This window comes from Tupaia chinensis, unplaced genomic scaffold, assembly GCF_000334495.1.
Source record: "Tupaia chinensis unplaced genomic scaffold, TupChi_1.0 Scaffold000597_1, whole genome shotgun sequence".
NCBI classification, from domain to species: Eukaryota; Metazoa; Chordata; class Mammalia; order Scandentia; family Tupaiidae; genus Tupaia; species Tupaia belangeri.
In genome coordinates this window covers 6167330-6173515 of record NW_006160114.1, presented here as the reverse complement: position 1 = coordinate 6173515, position 6186 = coordinate 6167330, and the positions used below count along the sequence as shown (strand labels likewise).

The following is a 6186-nucleotide window of genomic DNA, read 5'->3' as shown; positions in this document are numbered from 1 at the left end:
CTTTCTCCTCCATCTCTCCCTCCTTATGAGAATTTGGGTACACATCCATACATGCCCAGTGTTTTTCTCAAGCCACCAAATCCAGGACTTGAACCTCATAGTCAGCCACATGGGATCCAATGCTCTTAGCTATCAGGACTGAATGACCCAATTTTCATTGTGTTAAGTCACCTGTTTGATATTTTTAATGGTAAACCTAAGAAGCTAACACTGTATGGAAGGAGTTTGCAATAGTCAGAAGTCCTATTAAGTTATATATAGTTCTTGAATTTCAAGAAGTTTACAGAAGACAAAACATTCAAAGGTTTTGCTCATTTCTCTGTGAATAGGAACTTTTTTACCTGCTTAAATATTATTAAAATATGGCTTTTGGTTTGTATTACATAGTTTCTTTCAACCCCCCCTTTATATTTTATTTTTTTATTATTTTATTTTATTGCTATAAGATGCTTGCACGCACCAGAAAGATGGGGGGGGGGAAGAGAGAGAGAGACAGAAAGTGAGATATCACTCCCAAGGGAGGTGACCACACCACAATCCCTTCTTCATTTTCCTCTCTGGATCTTGGGCATGCACACACACATGCCAGACATGAGTCTAAGCCGCTGGGTCTGGGACTCGAACTGCGGTCAACTACATGGGAGTCCAGCGACATAACCATTATGCCGACTGCTGGTCTTGAAACCCCCAATTTTTAAAAATTAATTATTTAGCTTTATTTATTCGCTTATTTATTTCAATTTGACCAGAGATAGACAGAGTAAGAGAGAGAGAGAAAGTGAGAAAGCAAGCCTTCAGGTCCCGGACTCGAACCGTGGTCAGATATGTGGGAGTCCAGCACCCTAACCACACTATCTGCCGGCCCCACCCTTTTTATAATTATTTTATTTAACTAACTAACTGACTAACTTCCTTCTTCCTTCCTTCCTTTCTCTCTATTTGACCAAAGACGGACGAATGAGAAAGAGGGAGAGAGAGAGAGAGAAAGTGAGAAAGCAAGGGGACCAGCAGTTAACGTAATGGCTATGTCGCTGGACTCCCATGTAGTCGTCCGCGGTTCAAGTCCTGGGCCCGGTGGCTTAAACTCACAACGGGCGCGTGTGCGTGCGTGCCCAAGATCCCGAGAGGAGAATGGAGGAGAAGGGATTGCAGCGTGGCCATCCCCCGTGGGGAGTGATTTCTCACTTTCTGTCTCTCTGTCTCTCTCTGTCTGTCTGGCGAGCGCACGCGCCCTATAGCAAAAACCTCTCCAAAAAAAAAAAAAAGAAAGAAAGAAAGTGAGAAAGCAAGCACACCCCAAATTTCTTCAACATTAATGTTGCTTTGTTTTTGTTTTTAAGTTCTCTTGGCTTTCATAACTTTTCTGACACTACCCAGAGGAAGAAGTAGAAAATTGTGAGCTCTTTTACCAAAACATGGGCAGTGGAGGGAATTGCACTGACTTTCTGATTTACATGGGTGCCCTTCACATCTAAAACAGTGCCTTTCACAGATAAGTTAGTTTTTAAAAAAAATAAAGGTATTGAATGTAATTCTACAATAAGAATTTGTGTTCTTCAAAATGTGTAATATGTAGTCTCTTAACAGTCCATAGGCAGGTTTAGAAACAAAGCTGCAGTGTAAAGTTAGTTACACAATCAATTTTAAAAATAGCATTTTCAGAATACCTTGAATAATTTTATGGTTTACTAACAGTTTTTGTATGTTATTTGCTCACCTAAATAGTCTTTAGGTTATTTATGATATCGTACTATTGTCTATCTCCTATCTATGTATAAAAACTGACTCAAAAAGATTTAAATATTTAACCTAAGTATAAAATATAGTATTCTAGTAAAACATTAAGAACCATGAGAGATAACAAGAGGGTCATTGTTATCTTTTTGCCACATCTCTGATATATATTATGTATGTACCATCATTAATGTAGGGAAGATTATGTTTTTCAAGCTCAATAACCTCTTAGTTTTGTATAATAGAAAGGAGTGTATTGTCAGTGGACTGACTGGGGGAACTCAAAGTAGGTGATGAAGTAGAGCATTTTTTTTTTAAACAGAGAATGAGAAATAATCTGTTTAAATTTCCTTGGGCTGGCACACAAAATGACACAATCATTTTGGCAGTTACAGATGAAAAGAATTAAAAGAGGTCTTATTTTTCATAACATTCTTAATAAAGTACATGAGCTGCTTTTGCAGCTTTCAAGGAATTGAAGGGATAGGAAACTATAATGGGAAACATGTTGGGTCAACCTTTAATTTGAAAAATGCTTCTCAGAAAAAATGCTCATACCCTCATCCTATTAGCAGGACAGTCATTTGTTGGTTACCAAGGGCTTGGACCATAAAAGCTCATGGTATAATTTTTAAATACTTCACTGTATCCTAGAAAGTTTCTCAATCAAAAAATTGTTTTCTATAAAATAGATTAAAAACACCTTTACATTTTTAATTTGAAAATATTTTCTGTTTCAAATACTTTTCTCACGTTAAAGACTGTACCTACATCCTTACTCTTGTTTTCTTTTATAGTGATGTTCAGACCAGTATACAGGAAGAAGTAGAAAAAATAGCATTGATATCACATAAACTGATGCCATGAAAATTCCATGATAAGATCAACTAAATGCAAGGAGGATCTTGCTGTGGATCTAACTAACCTTGCATTCTGGTAACCCAGAATTTGCTCAGTAAGATATTTTGTGTTTCTGTACATGGTGTACATTTCTACATCCCTTTAACTTTTATTACATGCCTTATGGAAAAGTTTTTGATATGATCAAATTTGCTAAGGCCAACTATGACTTCTCCTGAAGACAAAAATTTTAAGTGAAAGTTTACCTGAACCTTTCTTTTGTTGGCACATTGCCAATCACATACCTGTAGAATACTGAAATCTTGGCTACAATTACCATCCTAAAGTGCTTTCTACTATTATTTTGTAGTAAAAAGGAAGAAGAAACTAATGTGTTTTTCTATATTACACTAATTACTTCATTCAAGAAAAAGTTCAGACTGGATCCAGTCTGGATTCTGAAAAGATTAGTGTTAAATTATTATACTAAAAATCAAACACATTAATTTGTTACTTTTGAGAAGTTAGACAATGAAGTAGAAAATAATTTTGTTAGAAAAGATATTCTCAGATATTATACATGTCATTGATAAATTCAACAAAGGTATAAACAATATGTTGTTTTTAATAAATGACATTTTCCAGAGAAATTACATTATTTTCATTCATAAAATATTAATTTGTCCCATTTAATATGTTTACTTAGTGACAAGTTTATTGATTATTTTTATTTTATTTAGATTTCACTGGAAATTAGAAACATTTTTTTCCTTTTCTTTTTTTTTTCTGGAGGGGTTTTTGCTATAGGGTGCGTGTGCTCGCCAACAGACAGAGAAAGACAGAGAGACAGAAAGAGAGAAATCACCCCCCCCAGGGGGGGTGGCCGCTCCACAATCCCTTCTCCTCCATTCTCCTCTCGGGATCTTGGGTACGCATGCACATGCGCCTGGCGTGAGTTTTAAGCCACTGGGTCCGGGACGCAAACTGCAGTCGACTATGTGGGAGTCCAGTGACATAGCCATTACGCTAACTGCTGGTTCCCAAACATTTTTTTCTATCTAAATTCCTTGAAAAATCACTGAGAAATTTTTAATTTAGAAATTCTCTTTTCATCTCTTCATAATTAAATAGACAAGCATTGTCAATTAGTCATTTAAAAAATCTTATTTAGTTAATATAGCCAGTAGTGTGGTGGTGAAGTGGTTGTATCTCAAATGACTGACTGCGAGGTGATTCCCAGACCCAGCAGCTTTAAAACATGTGTGTGTGTGTGTGTGTGTGTGTGTGTGTGTGTGTGCATGCCCAGAATCCCAAGAGGAAAATGGAGGAGATGGGATTGCAGCGTGGCCATTCCTCATGGAAGTGCAGGTGCATACTCACTCTTTCTCTCCCAGGAAGTGCACATGCCCTCTAGCAAATTTTTAAAAATACATATAGGAGATTCTTATTTATAAAATATTAGTTGTCTAGAAAGTCATAACATATCTTTCTATGCTAAAATTCATCTTGGCTTTCCTAACAACTCAATATATGTCTTCCTGAAGTTGGTAACCAATTAATATATGCTCTCTGTGGCTGCAGCTTGGGCCATTGGTGCTCAGCAAGACCATGGCTTCAACTCTAGAAGAGCTATAGGAAGATCTAGAAGAAGTAAAGGTTTTACTGGAAAAGACCACTAGGAAAAGAGTATGTGATGCACTTACAGTTGGAAAATCCAAGGCAGAAATCAAGAAGAAGATGCAACAGAAATCACAGAGAAAAACCCAGAACTCCTTGGCAATAAAAAGCCAGCTGCTATGGTTGTTCCCATTACGACAGGATATACAGTGAAAATCAGTCATTATGGATGGAATCAGATAAATTTGTGAAAATCTATATTACCTTAACTGGAGTTCATCAAGTTCCTACTAAGAATGTGTAGGTGCATTTCACAGAGAGGTCATTTGATCTTTTGGTAAAGAACCTAAATGGCAAGAGTTACTCCATGATTGTGAACAATCTTTTGAAACCTATCTCTGTTGAAGGCAGTTAAAAAAAAGTTAAGACCAATACAGTTCTCATATTATGCAGAAAGAAAGCAGAAAACACACAATAGGACTACCTGACTCAGGTTGAAAAGAGTAAAAAGAGAAAGAAAAGCCTTCATATGACACTGAACCAGATCCTAGTGAGGGACTTACAAATATTCTAAAGGAAATTTATGAAGATAGAGATGATGATATGAAGTGAACCATTAAAAAAGCCTGGGTGGAATCAAGAGAGAAGCAAGCCAAAGGAGAACCAGAATTTTGAGACTTAAAAGTTCTTTCAGGAACTGTGATATGGAAATTCTGATATTTCCAATAAGGGAATGTTAGTAAGCAGCACATATAAATTTGACAGATAACTATTTACACAGCCTTCTAAGTAAAGACAGTGAATTCTCTATGTCCTATTGGAAAATTTATTTATATAAAGTATGCTTATTAAAAAATACTAGGAATAGTTTCATGAATAATATTCCTAGGCAAATGTTCAAAATTTCTAAATATTACTTTATTTTTGATAATTCTATTTTATCTATCAAATTTGTATAATAAATATACATTATATAGATACTCTAGTAGAGACTGTAATTCTGTCCCCTTCTCTTAAGAACAAAGTTGTGCTGTGTGAATTTTCTTTGTTTTTCTCAGTTGCCTCTCCTGACCATTCCCAGAATCTTCTAAGTCCTGGGCTTGCATGAGCCTTGGAGAGAAAGTCTGGATTCTGTGTGTTGCTGTGTCATACACAGCACATTTGCAGGATGACAGAGGAAAGAGGAAGCTACAATTTCTGCAAGAACTTACCAAGTGTAGCATAAGAGGACTGGAAGGGACTCACCTCATGACCTTTTGTGTCCTTATTAGAAGTGTATGGAATAGAAAATGAGTCATAAGTGAACAACAGACTCTATAAAAAGTTACTTTCCCCTTGGCATAGACATGACATTTTATTTCAAAGAAAAGCAATATAATGACATAGTGGTTAAGAGTATGGGCTTTGGGATCAGATAACTCAAAGTGCAGGTCTGACACTTACAGCTGTTTGACTTTGGGTAATTTGCTTAACCTTTCTTTAGCCTGCATTTCCTTCTCTTTAACAGAGCTCTGAAATAATACCTACCTCCTAGTGTTATGAGAGTTAATGAGATGATGCATGAAATCACTTGAAATATCTGGCACCACATAGTAAGAACTGCATAAAAGAATATGGGGGTTGTAGTTTCTTTGTTATCATTATTATTCATGGAAAATGGAAAAGAAACTACAGGAAAACTATTGGAAAAAACAGAGTTCTTAGCTTTCTATTATTAGAAATGTATTATCACTGGCAAGAAGGGCGTGTTAATGTTTATAACAATCTAAAGTACTCAAGGTACACTTTTGGTATTTTTCTCCTAGTAAAGCCCCTTGCCATTCCAGTACATGTTCTTTATGTAATTCCTGTTGTGTGGTGAAAAATAAAATTTCTATTGGAGTAATAAGACCATCCTAGAGACTAGCAGACTTGACTAAAATATACAGTCTACAAATTTTCACATTGGTTCGAAGTAGCATATTTCAGTGTGAGCAATATTCAGATACATGAAAA

The 6186-nt window shown here is 36.0% G+C and overlaps 1 pseudogene; it reads left to right on the top strand.

Annotated features, from left to right (window-relative positions):
* The first annotated feature begins 4182 nt into the window (after positions 1–4182).
* LOC102498543 (calcyclin-binding protein pseudogene) lies at positions 4183–4866 on the top strand (annotated as a pseudogene).
* Positions 4867–6186: the final 1320 nt, after the last annotated feature.